The 18,608-nt window shown below is 36.4% G+C and overlaps 1 protein-coding gene and 1 long non-coding RNA gene across 3 annotated transcripts in view; one reads left to right on the forward strand and one right to left on the reverse strand.

The window, feature by feature from the left end:
• LRRC9 (leucine rich repeat containing 9) overlaps nucleotides 1-403 on the forward strand; it is a 65,458-nt gene extending 65,055 nt beyond the window's left edge. The window contains exon 32 of the mRNA XM_088149718.1: nucleotides 84-403. The gene's annotated coding sequence lies outside the window, so the exon portion shown is untranslated. The remainder of the gene's footprint in view (nucleotides 1-83) is intronic.
• The window catches only part of LOC112540727 (uncharacterized), a 39,259-nt gene that overhangs the window by 9,948 nt on the left and 10,703 nt on the right, over nucleotides 1-18,608 (reverse strand). The window contains exon 3 of one of the 2 annotated variants that reach the window (XR_015797663.1): nucleotides 1,017-7,475. The exons of the other annotated variant lie outside the window; for it this stretch is intronic. This is a non-coding gene — a long non-coding RNA (uncharacterized LOC112540727). The remainder of the gene's footprint in view (nucleotides 1-1,016; nucleotides 7,476-18,608) is intronic. 2 annotated transcript variants of the gene reach the window in all.

Raw genomic sequence — 18,608 nt, forward strand, 5'->3', positions numbered from 1 at the left:
CATAATTTAACAACTGCACCATAGAAATTCTTTTCAGTTAAAGCTGTTCTCATTTCACTTTTCTCCTTTTTACTTTCTTTCAGGATATCGGACAGTAGCAAATCTGGATCAAAAGAAGGTTCAATAATTATAGGAGCAAATGGACCTTATTCTTGACATCAATATAAAAGTTTTTCTTCCATCTTGAAAGAATTTCACATGTGCCCATACTTCAGTCACACATTTTTGCAAATTTAGACTAAAACAAATGAACTATCAGAGTTTCTTATGGTTGGTGATATAGGGTTATTTTATTTTGTTTTTTATTCAGAACTTAACACGTCATCTTGAATCAAACACCATTTTCAGATTTAAAGAATCCATGGCAGTAGATTTCCCCATTTTTAAATGCAAAACAACTGACATCAGGAGGAATGCTCTTTGTCAACTCAAATGCCTTACATCTCAGTGTTGGGAAAATATATGGATTTGCTAATAATTTTACTTCTTTAAAAAGAAAAACATTTTAGGAGAGTAGCTTTAAACAGGCTAACTCTAGGAAGGTAACATGTTAAGTTGCTAAGACTACTCAGAATACAACAGAAAAGTCTTGTTAGTACTTTAAAGACATATTTATTAGGAGGTAAGCTGTTATGGAATAGAATCTCCCTCCATCAGATTCACATTTTTTATATTCTGTCTAATCTTGCTATTTGCTGTCTGTCTGTCTATCTCTTTCTCTATAGCTTCAGGTAATACTCAGGGCAGCTGAAGAAATCTATTTTAGTCTACAAAAGCTTATTCCACAACCAATTGTTCTGTCTTTAAAATGCCACAATACTTTTTCATTTGGCTGCAGTGAAATTATAGAAATGTCCCTCTGGAAATTACCATAGACAATGTGAGTGCCAGAATGAGGAACGCTGGTATACATGAAAAAAATAATACCTGATCTTTGTGTGCAATTTGAACTTCCACCCAACTATACTATAAATCAGTTTTATTTGTTAATGGAAAGGAAAAAGTCCACCACAAACCATGATTGTTCCAGTTGTAATATTCTGCTGCTGATAGAAATGTTCTCTATTTCATTGTATTAGCAGGTTGCTTTCTTTCTCGTGTCACCATATGCTGTTCCCTGTATTATGTAGGTTTGGGTAGAAATCACATTCTGTTATGTGTTGAGCAGGAAAACAAGAGATCAGTAATTACAAAGTTAAGGTGTTACAGAGTGAGCTGACTGAATGATTTTTAAAAATACTTTTGAGAAATAGTAATTATACAGAATAAAATATAATGTTCCAATCAATTCCTATTATATATGCAGTTGAGAAGAGTTGGAAGATGTCCATGTACCATATGTTGAAATCTTATCTGTGGATTAAATCAAAGCAATATGATCTCTAAACAGAAAGCTTATATGGAATGATTACTATAAAACAGCAACATCTCCAGACATAATGCCTCAAATGCATCATGTTTGGCATTTCACAAAAGAAAAAATATGTTCATTTGTTTTAGGGAACGTGAAGAAAGAGCTCACATGTCTGTCACAGGATGGAGCCTGGCAGCAAAGCAAAGCAAAATCACCTGTCAAAGGGTGCACTGCCACACTGGAAATGATTCTGTGGGTGGGTTCACACAACATTAAACCCTAACTCAGTTTGACAAAAAATACTTGTGGAATTTTCACAGATCGAGTTCACACAACAGGCTGAACTAAAAAATGTCCAGTTCCATTTTTGCCAAGTTTAGCATGTTCCAGTTACATCTGGGTAAGAAGAAAAGGTTTGAGGTAGAGGAATGTTTGAATGTAAGCTGCTTCCAATCAGTTTGGTGAGTCAAGGACAAGTTACACCTGTGGGCACCTTTATATTTATACTTGATCATAGCCAAAAGAACTAATGGAATATATCTTTATATCAGGAATCCCGATATGAGGGAACATTTGACAACCAGTAGGCAGACAAAGAGCTAAGCAATTTGCCCCTCTCCACATGGCTTGTTGCTCTGTCAATTCCTGTGGGTTATATATATTTAAAATATTCTCTTGTGCACTATACACCTAGGCCATAAGTCTCAGTCCAGTACATCGTGTTGGTTATTTATTTACTAGTGTTCAAGGGTGGGGTGTGTAGAGCCCATCAATGCTGACATCTGCCCAAAAGCCTCCAGAGCAGGCAGTTTCTTCCTGTGAGCCTCCAGTTTAAAATGCCACTGTGACTGGGATTCTATGCCAGATCTTGGGATCTTCTGGGAAATTAAAATGATAGCTCTCAGGAACCCCTGGGTGGTTGATACTGTTCCCCCTGTCAGAAAAGCCCAAGGAAGTCCATTTTGTCCAAAGCACCCTCAGAACCAAGTATGTTTAAAAACATTTGTGTATTCACATGTTTATTCTTAAAATGTCATTTATTTAATGCCTTAAATAAAACAGTTATGACTTTTCTTCATTACAAATGTACAGTTATATTACTCTTCAAATACTTGAGAATAATTACAATAAAATACAACACTTTCTGTTAAGAATTAAAAGGAACTAAACAGTTGCTGACCCACTTTCAAAATCTGGCAGCTCATGCTGCTACACTTTTATTTTCAGTATTAATGGAAGGTGGAAAATGGAAGAACTGAACCATAATTATCTCTAATACATGTTTTAAAAATCTTTAAGTTGGCCTTTCCATCAATAATCATTTTTATCTAGAGCTACATGCTACCTCAATAAAATACGTACTGATAAATAAAGGGAGATTTTGACAAAATGTAAATTCACACAAGTGGCCCTTTCTGCTGAAAGTTATGTGCCAAAGCATCATTCAACCCCTAAAATAGCCAGCTACAGATCATGGAATTTCAAATCTGGAAATCAGAGTTGAGAAAGGTGGCATTAGTTACAAGGAAAGAGAGAAGCCATAGTTTTTAATATGAGCAGACCCCTTTAATGATGAAAAGGTTTATTCAAAAAGATCCATTGTCAGTAATTTCCTTTGGCATATGAAAATGTGTTTTTCCCAATATTCTATTTATTGATTTAACTTTTTATTTACTGAATTTATTTACCTTTCCATTAAAAAAAAACTCAAGGCAAAATGTACTCAGGACACAATACAAAACATTCGTCATGAATAATTTGTCCAGTGCAAACATGTGCTTTACCTGTCAAAGAGAAAAGGACAGAACTATCAACTATTTTCCTTAACCAGGGCTTTCCATGGATGGGATACAAAGCCTGCTGTCTGTCAGAATGGAATTAAATCAGAATGGAATTAAACTCAAATGTGCTGCCCTGCATTTATTGGGCTTCAGCTCCCATTGTTCCCAGAACATGTATCCACATTGGGGATAATGTGGATTATAGTCCCAATAAGTCTGGAAAGCTCACTTGGTGATGTAAGGGAACATGAGTGCCAGCAATGGTTGGGGAACAGGTACTGTAATAGGCAAAAGAGAAGCACTTCTCAATTCCCTTTGTTCCCCAATGTTCTTGTTTCTATCTGGACTCAACAAGAATGCATCCAGCTGGGTGAAGGTAGTAGGTAACTCCCAAAGGGAGGCATCTGCAAGGGGGAAAAAATCAAGCTGTGCAAGAGGGAGTTTGCTCCCTGAGTCTCCTCTGTTAAATGTCAGCCCCATATTCAAAGCCAACATTAATTTTATCTTCATTTTCTTCATCACAAATGAAGATACATAAAAAGCAGTTCTCAAAGCACAGGTACAAGTACTGGAGAAAAATGATCCCAGGATGCATTCCTGACTCTTGGTTGATGTTAATGCTGTGTGTTAAGCTGTTTTTTCCATTATATTGTAGAATAGATGGTTGAGTTTAAATCTGATCATTGTTCTCATTTGTGTTCATTTGAAAACTTGTTAAAATAACTTACTAAACTTTATTAAATAAGATAGATAGATAGATAGATAGATAGATAGATAGATAGATAGATAGATAGATAGATAGAGATTGAAAGGTAGCAAAAAAGATTCAGAATTGATGATGTGCTGCTCATACAATGCGTAATTTGAATGGTTACTTTTTTAAAAAAAATGTGTTCAGTTTTTACTGTGGCACATTGGTCCCTTAGACATTCACCACTTTATGATTGTGAACCAATACAGAACTTTCAACCATACTGGTCTAGAACTGTTTCCAGAAGCTTTTTCAAAATGTTTCACCATCATTTAATTCTTCTAAAAGAATGTCACTTTCCCTGTGTCAGGATCACCATTGCTTTCTTGACACATTTGCATAAAAGGAATTAAATAATGGTTGGTGAAGTTGCTTGCATGTAGTATGATAGAGATTTGGCCATAATCACACTATGTCTAGCACTTGGCTCATAGATGTTTAATGAGATGGAAACTGACAGTTTTTTCTTGAACTGCTCATTGTTGCAAATGACTTGTGTGTATTTAAGTATTTTTCTTGTTTATATTTTCTTGTTTATATTCTTGTTTCTTTCTCTTCTATTAGCAGGAGAATTCTTAATGGAAAACAAATATTTGTTTTCAAAATAATAGTAGATGGAATGGGTCTGAAAGGTATTTCACAGTTTCTAATTTAAAAAATATACATAATCTAATTAATATTGATTTGGAATGTTTCCATTATAAAGCCCAAGGTTTTTACGTATTACTAATACGTAGTAGTTACATAGTGAAAACAAAGAACAAAAGATGGTCCTCCCCCCAGAAAACACTGGGCAGCAACAAAGCACACCCATTCCTTGGACAAGGCTACTCCCACCCTAGCCCAAAGCCAGGTCTTCATGGCCCTCCAAAACACCAGCAGGGTGGGGGCCACCCAGATCTCAGGGGGAACCTCATTCTAGAGGGCAGATGCTGTGACAGGCATTTAATTTTGAAAGCAAAGGTGACAAACATTCAGTCCAAGTGTAAGTGTGGAGGCTAATAGACTGTTCAAATCCTCCTTCAGCCATTTTGTTGCGGGAGATTTATTCTGTAACATCATACTGTACTGCTCTTCTGTCTGGTGGAATTCTTAGAGTGGTTTATAGTATGTATCTGCTTTAAGATTATTTTTAATAATGAAGAATAGATTAGAAACATTTACAAAGAAATGCATGTGAAATAACAAGCAATAGAGACAAGTAGTACAATTCTCCCTAGCATAGTATATAAGTAAACTAAGCATATTCAAAGGCTGAATTTGTCTAGTCCACCTTTAGCCATGAAAGTTCACTGAATGACTTTGGGCCAGTTTCTCTCTCTCAGCTCAACCAACCTGATAGGGTTGTTGTAGGAAAAAACAGGAGGAAGGAGCACTGTATTTGCTACCTTGAGTTCCTGAATGAAAAGCAGAACATAAATCTAATAAATGAATGGGTAAATAAGTACTCTGCACTAGATAAATGTCTGCAGGCAGGGCCATTCATAAGGATCTGCTGCCTGTGGACAGCACCAAAATACCATAGTGGCAGGGTTCAGAGATGTGCCACTGAGGAAGATGTACATGACTGAGTTCACTCTTATGTTACCCAGACTCATTAAAAGATCCTTCATCTCAGGCTTCTGAGAGTCAAGGCTCTATTTGCTTTTGCAATGAAAGCCCACTCCACTTATGCTAAACCACTTCAATTGTTGGCATAGCGGCTATTCAAATCCTACTCTGGAAGATATATACTGTGGAATGAGTTAGTAGTACCCTGCACTATCTAGATGGGATGAGGAGAATGCAACTCCTCCAGATGATTTGTTAATCTAGCTCAGGAGCAAGCAAAATTTTTTGGTTTGGGCAGCACCCACTGGAGGTTTCAGAGGGCATGGCTGGTAACTTGACATAACATCAGTGGAGTGGGTGGGCCCAATTTTTTAGCCTCTTTCTTTTGGCAAGGTTTAAGGCATGTAATATGAACCTTCAGTTTCTACAAGACTTAAGGATCCATTTTTCCCCAAACGAAAAAGTGTGAAAAAATTAAGGCTGGACCATAATAGGTTCTGGGAGTTGCAAATAGAGATTCTTTAGGGGAGATTCTATAGATTATAAGTTGCCTAGGTTGACCTAGCCCATTTTATCTACTTTGCACAGCAGCAGCTCAGGTAGAGGGCTTTGCTGTCATCTGCCACTTGGTCCTCTCTTGCACCTAGACAGACCAGGGGGTTGTACAGGCAAAACATCTGCTCTCTCCCCTGAGATGCCATCTCTCTATAATCATCCTTACATCATTTTCCCTGGATGATGCCTTTTCTGTACCATGAACTGCCAGGAAAAGGTCAAGGCCACCCCCCAACACAAAAGGGCCCCAAATTCATTGTTTGATTTTTTTTTTAATCTGCAGAGTCTCATCCTCCTCCCTCTCTTACAAAAGTACCAGAATGGCCTGCCACTCTGTTTCTCAAATATCTATGCTCTTCTTTTAAGCAAAAGAAAAAAGGGAAGAAAAAAATGCCAGGGCATGGCTGGCATTGGGGAGTTGGGACAGAGAGCCCTGGGAAGAGAGAAATAGAGGGAGAAAGAAACTGGGAGGTGAGTGCCAAAGAGTATATGTATCTTATCCAGGGTCTCAGTAACCCTGACCAGCAACATCACTGTTTGATACCACCAACCTTTTTTAGTGAAACTTAGCAAGTACCTACTCCATTATGTAACAGCCTTGCATTCAAGACCTTATAGCAGGGATCAGATCCCGGAAGGGTATTTGTTAGGGTGGTTAGCCAATCCATAAACTAAATTCCATCTCACTAGCAGCAAGATACAGCACTGACCAACTAGTCAGAATGAATGCTTGTGATAAGCAGACCCAAGGCAAAATCAGAGTTGATCTTTTATTATTTTTAAATGAATAAAATAGAATTAACATGAATATAGCATGAATATAGGCCAATTCTGAATTATTTCAGTATTTTTATTAAAAATGGCAGATCAGACTTTCAGAGACAGATTCACATATGGCTGACAAAGAATATCATAATCCACATATCCAAATGTCCCTGTGCAAGGTCTTACACTTGTACAACTGGTCACAAAATAACACCATTTACTGGTAATAACTAGTCTGAGAGGAGACAGATGGCTATCTAAACTTAGTATGTTCTATAGGACAAACTTACTATGATCTATGTATTAGCTGAGAAATCATTCCATGCTATCAGAAAGTTTTTCAAATATTGTGTCATTATAGACAGGGTGGCATTATTTTATACAATTTAATGTGTACTCATCTTTTAAAAGCACTTTTCTGTTGAAGCAAACCAGCTTACAAAGGCACAAACCAGCCATTCAAATAGGAAACAAAGATAAAATAATAAAGAAGCAAAATCTTTTAAAATCCAAGGGATTGACCAAAGTCATACACAATCACTATAGCAACAACAGTACAGCAACAATAACAGCAGAAGGTCTTAAACATATTATCTGAATTATAAAAATTTCCTCGACTGTCAAGAACATTTCCCAAGCAAGGGACCATCACCGAAAAGTCTCTCATTGGCCGCCACTTGCCTTTATCTCACATGGCTTCTGGCACAAATCTTAAATTCTGGAAAAAGAGATAATAATATGCTGAGAATGTGTCTCTTGCATGTGTAGAGATCTGCAGACAGTTTGAAAAGATCAGGCTTGACCAGCCTCTTCTAGAAATAACCACGCTAGCTAGCTAAGTGAGCTGGCTACAGGCTGCCATTTTCTCTTTAATCGCTTATCCTTTGGAAGCTCTTGCTTGCTTTTAAGCTTTGTGTAATCCCTGGTGATAATTTTCTTTTACAATAAGAGGCATTTTCCTTATCTTACAACAGATCTGCTGTACAAATCTCTTCACTGAACAGAATTAGCTGCCTCCCCTCTTGCTTTGGAATGATTTACTAATACATTTTTGCTCTTTGGGATGCATAGATGTGTGTGTGTGTGTGTGTGTGTGTGTACATAAAACACACAGATACCATCTATATATAACCTGATAATCAGAAAGACTGTTTTATCTTAAACCCGATCAAAAATCAATCTCAAACTAAGCAATTTGCATTTCCATCTCCTATTCTAACAGAAGCTATACAATACCTTTTAAAAAGTGAAGTTGCTTTACAAATCCCTATAGTTAAAAGCAATTAGTTATCAAATGACCAATATTGTTAAAAGATGTCATAGACATCTACAAATTGCCACATGTTCATGTCACATGACCAAAGAAGCCTTGGCATCTCTTTCTTAAATGGCATCTTGCCACTATGGGACTTCCAAATGTGTTATCCGGTATATCATAGAGAACTGGCCAGAGTCAAAATTAGTACTGAGACTATAAAAAAAGGCTCTTTCATTTCTGATCCATAGAGAAAAAAGAAATATACAGCACTACCCCGTCTATTTTTATAATTTGTAATATTTGTTTTAAAAGTGCCTTTTTAAGCTTAAAATAAAAAATTAAAATGCAACTTCTGTCAAACTATCAGGAAGACTATAAGGGTATCCACTTGTTAAAGATACATCACAAATGTGATGCACGTTGATATTTAACAACACATACTACAAATCTAAATGCTTAAAGACACAGAAGGAAGTGCAAAAAATTATCCTATTTACCAGGATGCTTAGTGCCTGCATTGTCATTTGTTCCTAACAGCTGTATGACACCAAAATAACAAAATATTCACGATGGCATCATGATGTAAAACATGCCCTTTTGAACTTGCATCATACATGTATGTACAGGACAGAGTTTGCATCACAATGGCACAATGCACGTTTCATCATTTGCCACCACTTCCCCACAACACCTATGATGCCATCAGCAAATCTCTACAGCTATGCATTTACTTATTTACTTATTTATATCTACTTCTTTACCAAAGCTGATTCCAAATCAAATACTGTCTTAAAAATAGAATTTATAAAATTATATTAATTTACAGATTAGTATTTTATTCTGAAAAAGAATATAATACTAACCCTGTACCTTTTAAACAACCTTGTCAAAAAAAACAAAAGCAAAGCCATTCTGAGAAGAAATACTTTTCCATGCTTATAACTATTCAATACAAACTCTGTATTTTTGGCATTTCTCACTAGTCCTTATGATTCAACATGCTCCAAATTTCAGACATTTATCTTAACTTAATACTATGCAATTACAGTACATGTAGTACACAATAAGAGTAAAACATTCAAAATTCTAATTCTTTTCATGTATTTCTTCACAACATAGTTATTATTTATTAATTTATCCACACAGAAATATTTTGCAAGTCATATTTTGCATTACTGAGATTTAATTAAAACTCTGTAAAAAAATAGCTGATAGTTTTTAACACTTTTCTTTTTTGAAATCTAATGTTGAAAATAAGATGAGGATATTATTTAAACAGTGAAAACACATCTTTATTCAGTGCTAAATGTGTAAAGCAACACAAGCATTTAGTTTGGGCTTTTCTGGCCAGTCTTTTATTTAAAACAACTTGCTGAGTGGCCCAATTTTTACATTTTCCAAACTATGTTTTTATGTGTGCTTTGCCAATTTGTGCAAAAACAAGGGGAACATATCAGCACCTATCAATTGCGTTAAGTTCCCAGTTCTTTCAGATTTCTTCCCACCAATTTATCTGAAAAACAAGTATTTGCAAACACGGGTAGCCTCATTTCTTATATCCTTTCATTTTTCATGAAGTGTTTTCAAAAGACTTCAATCAACCTTAATGGTGCATTTTTAGTTAAGGAAACAGAATGGAAGAGAAGTCAATTTAAGCTCCCTGATGAACAAGTGTCTACAGAAAGTGGAGGAGGGAGAACCGTAAATGGGTTTAGCAAACACAGGCAAGATAAGCAATATGCCGTGAGCAGAGCACTCAGGGAACCAGGCATACAATAGAAGCCGTAAAATACTGCAGAGCCTTTTTAAACTACAGACAATTGGAACAATAGGCTGAGCCTAGACATCTGTGTTAAACTGTGAGGAGGAAGGTGAAAAGGAAGCTGCAGTTCTGTAAAAGGGGGCTTAAAAACAGAATGGAGGAGCTTAAAACAGGAATCAAATAAATGTGGGGTAGTTGACTGGGCTAGAAATCAAAATTGGCATATTTTGTAGTTTAATTCGCTTTGTAAGGAATTGTCTTTAAAAAAAAAGAGATAAAGGTATTATTTCAAGTGGTTCCCTTTATCCTTTCTCTGGAATAAATAACCCTGTTTTTATAGTCACCATTTCCTCCTGCAGTGTTTCCCAGAATTATTAGGCAATGTTGCTTTTGCAGAAATGAAATTGTTTAGCTATATAAGCACACTGGGTGGTGGCACTGCCCAAAGGATAATGACATAAGCATTAAAAGGCTAAAGGACAGGACATGGTCCAGGAAGAATGTCTCCTGCACAAGCTCGTATTTCTGTGAGACTTGCACAGGAGAACTCTCACTGTACTGTGCCCTCTGCTCAGTTAGTGAAATCTCTTTGCGACAACTCAGGTCTTGTTAGCAAAAGCAATGCAGGTAGTCCTTGACTTATGACCACAATTGGGACTAGAACTTCCATTGCTAAGCAACAGTCATTAAGTTGGTCACACCTGAATTTACAACCTTTTTTGCCATGGTTATTAAGCAAATCATTGCAGTTGTTAAGTAAATCACAGAGTTAAGTGAACCTGGCTTTCCTCATTTGCCTTTGCTTGTTGAAAGCCCCCTGGAAAGGTTGCAAATGGCGATCGCATGACTCTGGGATGCTGCAACCATCGTAAATACATGCCAGTTGCCAAGCACCTGAATTTTAATCACGTGACCGCAGGGACGCTCTGACAGTCATAAGTGCAAGGACTAGTCGTCACTTTTTTCAGTGCCATAACTTCGAATGGTCATTAAATGAATGGTTGTAAGTCAAGGACTACCTGTACCTAGACTCTGAAATACTAAAAGGCCAGCAGGAATGCTTCACTATTAGGCAAAATGAGAGCCATCTCGTGCAGCAAATTTTGGGATGTGCCTGAGAGAGAATAAGTAGTCTACCACGCACAGCCAATCCATTTGTTTTTTCCATATGGGCTGAAAGTGGGGATATCGTTTTATTTACCAACAACAACAAACTGATGTGGGCTTCCTCTAAAGACCCAATATTTGATGGGACACCTTCCTGATACAGGCTTCCATTCTGTGGCATTTATTTAAAAAACACTAAATATGTCCCATGGCTTTTTAAAGGCCGACATAAATGTGATGTGGCAACCATGTTTATTGTTGTTTATGGAGAGCCAGCCTTACCATTAGATAAACCAAGTCAGCTGTCTTAGCAGGTTTTTATTCTTGTCTTGACTATGTATTTGCTGCCAAGTATAGGGAAAGAGCCATTTGTGACATTTACTGCCTCAGCTGCCAAAACAACTTACTTGGTCTTGGATGTTATATACCATGACTTTGCGAGGAGGGGCTCCATTAGCTGCTGTGCATCAAGCAGCAAAATCCTGAGTTGGCCCTTGGTGCTGAAGAAGACCTAATTTTAAGAAGACCTGAAGAAAGAGTGTATTAGTGCAGTCTAAATGTAATTCTCACTCAGCCTGCAAGGACAACAATATAAATACAGACATACAGCTGAGTAGTGCCAGAAGCAAGGACTATGGGAAAGTAGCAGGTTTATTCTCCTTTGCCTGCATAAATATCAAAAGACTGATAGATAATTTAGATTTCTCCGCCTAACTCAAAGACTCTGGGTTTCAAGTAGTAGTGGGGAGAGTGATAAAATAAACCTGTCAACATCTTGGCGGCTTTTTTTACTGGATACCTTGATTGTAAAATAATTCTGTACTACAACTGTCTTGGTAGTTGCTGTATTATCATTTGACTATTAGGAAAAATTTAGGATCTATCAAATCTTTTATGTACTTCCCCATTGCTTTCACTCCATTGCTTTCATTCTTTGGAATTCATTTTTTACATGAATAGGGCGTGTGTGTGCAACTATTCCCATCAGCCCCCAGGTGAACTTTCCTTTAGCTGATTGGAATGGTAGGAATATTTTTACCAACACATCTGGAGGACACTATTCTGCTTATATGTTTTAACCAGGTTTTAAATTATTTTAAATTTACTGAGTTTTGTATTATTATGCTTGTTCTTCCATGCCATAGGGATATAAAAATGGAGAACAAACTGAAAAAGTAAATTATTTAATAAAACTGTTTGTCTCATTTTTTTAAAAAATTGCTTTATATTTGATACTGCTTTACTAAGTTTACTATTTTGCTATATGCTACTACACACTGCAAAACTGAAAACTTTCATACAAGTTAAAATGATGATGATGTATTAAACTTACTGGACTTGAGACCACTATTTTGCAAACAACTACCCTACTTGGAACAGCATATACTTTAGAGCAATAGAGCTATTGTAGGGGAGATGGGTGGGAGAGAAATCCAATAAATAAAATAAATAAATAAATAAATACCTCCATAGGTCCTTGCCTAGAACCTGAATCACCTGGTCAACACCTAGTCAATTAGACTGTGATATTCAATCAGATCATCATCATCGCAGTACTTGGATAGTGTCTTGATCTCTGTTTCGATTGACATTTATTTATTTTATTTAGCAAATTTATATAGCCATCCATCTCACGAAACATGATATGGCTCTATGTCAGCTGAGCCCATATCTTCTTGCTTACATGGTACTGCAATTGTTTTTATTCCACCTGACATAGGGAGATAGCCCTTTCCACTAGCTTAATGCAAAGACAAAGTACATGAGGATCGGTAGGGAAAGTATTAAAATGTACAAATACAGCCCTCATTATTCTTTTAATGTATATGTCGGCAAGACAAGGAATTAAAAACGAAAATCATTGTAACTCCAAAAGAACATCTGATTCACATCTATAGAAAGCATGTTTCCTGTCTTTATCCTGTGTGATCCGTAAAGAAGGATTTTCTCTGAAACAATTAATTTGGTGGCCCAAACCATTTTTAAATCTAAGGAGATTTAAAGAAGGGGGACGGAATAAAATAAAACCACTCATCTTCTTGGTGTCCTTGTAGGCCTGATTGCAAAATAATTCCATCACATCCCTGTTGTGCTAACTGCAATGTGGTACTGTATGTAATTGGATTATTAAGACAAATGGAAGATGCAAGAAATCTACAACCTTCTTTACATTAATGTCCACTTCTTTTATTTTTCTTTCATTACTTTCTCCTCAAAAGCTCCAAACACCTTATGATTAAAAGAAACAAAAAGAATATGGGAGGCATGGTAATTAAAAATTGAACTCCTAAATATTTCAACTTGAAAGTGAAAAACGTAGCAAATATGCCATGTCCTGTAAGGAGGGGGAAAGTGGAGCACAAGAAGACTATTAATGCAACTTTCCTTTGTGTCTAGCAGCAATGAACAGATGGTGTACAATCATATAAAAATCATGTACTGGAAGACTTTCCTTGGCAGTCTGGATGTCAAGACTAGTTGTAGACAGTATCAAGATGGAAGAGTGGACACAGTCAGGAGGACCCAAAAGAAAGCCAGGGACTCATGCCAATCATGAGGACAACTGATGTCCAGACAAGGACTTGTCTCAATATAGAAATCTTGATCGAGTAACTTAAATAGCCATTGTTAATCTATAATCTAGGACCTAGTATTGCTATGAAAGATCATTCAAGTGGTAACTCCCCATTAAAAGCAGACAAGACTTTTTTGTTCTACTCCTTTCCTGGTGACTTCTTTTTTAATTTGCTGAGACATATCTGCTACTATATCACAAGACATAATTTAATAAATTAACAATGCAATCCATATGTGATGTAGGTCCCAGGTAAATATACCCAGAAAAGAAATCTAAATATCCCATGAATATAAGGAGAAGCTATGAAAAGTCTTCCTGTTTATTCTTGTGCTAATCACGGTTCTAGCCTTATCACTGGCAGTAATTTTGTACCCCATCTCAGCATTGAGTGTGACTGAATGGACTGAATTATTTCTAACGCCAATACCTCAGAATTAGCTCTATTAAGACGAGGCTGGGTACCCAGGATAGGAAGTACACTGAAACACATATAGACACTTTTTCTCTCTTACGTATTCTAAAAACAAAACATTTCACTCAGTTATAAGAATGAATGAAACTTTTTTAAAGAAACAGCTATCAGAAATAAGGGAAGTATATATAATAGTTCAAGTGTAGTAAAAAGAGTATTATGAAACTGAGGGGAAAAAACAGCAGTTTTGAAAATGAGACTGCATTCAACCTTTACAAAGATTAACATATGTCTTTAAAAAATCAGTATAATCATGAATAGCCATTCTCCTATCTTGTATTAATCCATGTATGACTTATTTTTTCATTTAATTATTGTACAGTGCTGTTATACATTTTTTCATTTTGTGAAGAGGATGATGGAACATAAAAATATAAGAACAGTAAGGTAACATTAATAGTAATAGTGGCTCTGAAGAATAATTTCCAGATCCTTTTTCATCTCACCACAAGGCTAGAAATAATAGATCCCCTGCAATAAGGAATGACTTGTTAGCAGCAGGAGAACCATGCTTCTGAGATTCCTGGAAGTTCCCATAGTTTTGCAAGATGATATTCTCCTCGAAAAATTGACCAAATACAACAGCCAGATGTAGAACAAGATAAAAATAGATCTAACTCATCTAGAACTTAAGTAGTAAAATTTACTATTCAGAATATTACAACAATCAATTGCCATTTCTGATAATTCCACTAACTTTAGAAAGCATGACAATGATTTACCAGTGAATCCCTTGCGAAGCTGAAATGTGATTCTAATCCACTAAGGCATGGCAGTTGTAAAGTATGAAAGAAGAATGCCTATTTTTCCTCGGAAGAGAGCATCACTACAGGCTATCATCTAAATATAACTGTAATAAAACTGTAAATCAAGTGATGATTATCTTGATTAGTGGAATCTCAATCCAGAAAAACTTTTATTGAAGACTGATTGAAATTAATTAGGACTTACAGAATTATGTACCATTGATTCAGTGAAAATGGGAGAAGCCAGTTAGTTAGCTCAAACATTTAGAAATTTAAAAAGTTAAAGCCAGCATATTGAATTGGGTCCAGTTAATAGACTAATTCCCCCACTAGAAGGTGGTTGGCTGCCTGATTTGATTTTATTTGCATCCCATTTTTTGTTGTAGACGCTCAAGGCAGCATTCATAACCTAACTACCCTGTCTTGTATATTGAGTTGAGAGATAGCAACTGACTCAAAGTAGTCTAGTGAATATTTATGCAGTGCTGAAGTAAATACTGGTAGTTCAGGTTCAACAGTACAACCCGAACCTGGATCTCCCTAGTTTTAGGCCAACTTTTTAATTACTATACCACATTTCCTAAAGCTAAAGCAATGACAATTACATATCCTGTTCTATACCTTCAGATTATTACAAATTGAAACCTACTTGAGGCTACAACAATACCGACAATTTTTATACCTTTTCTACTCCTGTTTTGGTTAACACTAGCATAATGAAAAATTCTGGAGAATTTAAAAACTTGCCCATAACTTTAGTAAATTAAAGGGTTTCCAAAGCTAACACTAGAAAAAAATTGAACAGAAAGATTAATGAACAAAATTTAAAATAAAAAATTTAAAAACTCATAAATATGCTAGTGGGAACAAGTTCTCCCAAATAAAGTGTAAGTTCGTAGATTCAGCATTTGATGAATTAGTTTTTATTGTATTGAATGTGATTCCCACTGTTATATGGAATTACAATGTATGGTTTGTTTTTAAATTGATCTGTATTTGCTTTTAATCCCAAATGACATATTTGGGAAGTTGCATGCTGTTCAGAATCCATTGATTGGAACAGCCTATAAACCCTGCAAAAATCAAATAAACAAATTGGGAAAGGACGCCACTAATTTCATAATGCAAGACAATTGCTTGGACAGAAAAGTGTGGTATAATGATAATTTTCAGCACAAAAGACTGGTATGCTAAGAAATTAGAACTATTTTCTATTTGAATAGTTAGATTTTCCATTACAAGGTGGTCCCAAACCCAACTGGATCAGAGTATTAATGTGAGTTAAACTAGTTCTATTTCATTCCTATTATTGTTGCTGACACTGGATGGCTAACACAACCTTTCTATAGATAATCTCAATTTTTTCAGGGAAAACATCTAGCAGAATTGGGTCCAGGTTTGTATAAACTATAGTGGTCTCAGATACTTTTCTCCAGAATTCCTTAATGCTGGGAAAATAGTCTGCGTAGAACAAAAGATTCTCTGTGCATGCAATACATAATTTTAAAAGTGAATGAATATAATGTGAAAAGCTCTGTTTTTGTATTAAAGACACAATATAAACTGTACAGTAGTTTCTCTTCTATATAGTGGGTATCAGCACCAAAATGCTCAGCATTGTGGGGGGGGTGCGCGCGCACATGTGCGCGCGCATTCAGGCCTCTTTTCTGTTGTTATCTTCATCTTAAAAAAAAAACAGTGTTCTGCAAGGCTTGTAATAACATTATAATGAGGCCACTCTGCACACAAAAACTGTCCAATTCTATCCAAGACAATCTTCTAGATTCATCAAGATAGACAATCACCCCTTTCACTCATGCTGTAATAGGAAGATTTTAAGCAATACCTTTTGATTGGAGTTGGACTTGGAGAGCGGAGAGGAGAAAAAAACCTGCCATGACTTAGCTGGGAGCCTTATTTGAAATGCAATGAGACTGAGAAAAGGAAAGTGCAATTTCCCTTGTGGGCTTGTTGGAGAAAAGAATGAGGCATTTGTTCCAGTATTCTTAATTGTTTCTGATTGCTGTTTGTGTAGCTCTTTCACTTTTCAAACCTGAAAATCACCTTCAAGTGTTCCACCAGTTCCTTTCATGTGCACTGCCTATTTTTATATATATACAGCAAATAATTTGCCCATTACAACAGCAGAGGTGTGTTATCTGGCCTTTAAATTTCAGTTTATTTAATTTAAACAGGATTTAAATAAAAGCGGGAGGGGATGGCGAGTGCTAAGTGGTGCAGAAAATACAAGAGGAATTAAGGTGACAGGCTTAACTTGCCAGTAAATATGCCTTGCCAATTGTTGTCCAGGAATGACTTTGGAGAAGACAGATGTGAATTTTCCAGTAATGAAGGTACTTGATGACTGCACCTGAGGATTTAGCTATTGGCCCAGCCTTCAAATGTTCACTGCATAGCAGTCATAACCAACATCCGGGATTGTACCCTATGTTAAGTAGAAGAAAGAACCACCATAGTTGTTCTCGTTATATTTATAACCTGCCTATCTGCTTAATATAACTACTCCTCGACCTGGCTTACACTGCTAAAACAAAATACAAGGGGGAAAAAACAATGATGGTAGAATCAGTATAACTGAAATCAATTAAAATAAATATCATTAGAACCAACCAAAAATTTAATAAAAAATATGCATTTTTGCCATTTTCCCGAATACTGGGGAAGGGGGGGGGGCGATCATTCTGATGCCTCAAAGCCACTCAGAAGACCTGTTCCCACATCCCAAACAGATGAGCCTGTGGCAGTGGAGACATCTTCCAAATGTCTAAGTGATCAACCACGAGAGGTAGATGATCCCTCAGGCCCAAAGTCATTCAGGGTTTTAAACACCTGGTAGGCAATAGGCAACCAGTCTATAACTTTTAATGTGTTTGCACCAGTGAGCACACTGGCTACCGTATTTTGCACCAGCTGCAATTTTGGGATACAACAGTACAGTAACCCCAAGTACAGTGTACTGCAATAGCCAATCTGGTATTCAATGTATCATTTTTCCTTCTGCCTGTTTTTGCAATACAGTAGTTCTTCAGGGCAATCGTGGCTTCCATATGCAGCCAGGAAAAATGTAACATTTTACTTTTTTATTAGAAGGAGTTTCCCTTACAGGGACAGGCAGAAGTACTCTGGGTAAGGGAACAGTACTCCTTTTGATTGCAACATACTGCTGAGAGGAAACATATAAATGTAGACAGACTTCCTCTGTAATGTACAGTAGTCAGAGCCTGCAAAGAGTTAATCGCTTGGCAAGAATGGTGCAGATTTTTTTCAAGGCAATTAAAACTATAAAGAAATGGAGGCATAAATATATACAACATCAAATAACAAGTAATATTGAACTTTAAAAAACATATGACAGCAATCCCAACCTTTAATTATGCTACTATAAAGCATTAAAATATGGTATTCTACTAGTAATTTCTACTATTCCCACAGTAAGCATAATTAGAGGTTGCTCCTCACGCTCATATATTACATGCAGCTGATAGTGTGGTTTATTTGTCACATGGCTACCTAGAAATAATTATTTCTTAAAAGATTCTACCCTTACAGTGCGTCATAAATGAAATGTAGATTCCACCTTGGGAGCTCCAATTGGTTCAGCAGACTCCTGCCAAGATTTTGGCATAATTTGCTGGCTCACTTCTGCCAAGGTTTTGACACATATGTGGTTCAATTCTCTATCAGTTTCATAATTTTGCTTCTAGATTCAGTACAAGTTCAACTTTGACTTCTAAAACTCTAGACAGTATGAAATCAGGGTATCTCAGAAACTGTATCCTCCCAGGTCAGTTGGCCCAAGACCTTAATTTCATTTCAGAGGCCTTCCTCTAGACCAGTGTTTTTCAACCTCAATTACTTTAAGATGCATGGACCAACTCCTAGCAATTCTGGGAGGTTAGTTCGTAAA

This window comes from Python bivittatus, unplaced genomic scaffold (genome assembly GCF_059951505.1).
Source record: "Python bivittatus isolate LINGU-HERP-01145 unplaced genomic scaffold, Pbiv_v1 ctg000580_np1212, whole genome shotgun sequence".
NCBI lineage: Eukaryota > Metazoa > Chordata > Lepidosauria > Squamata > Pythonidae > Python > Python bivittatus.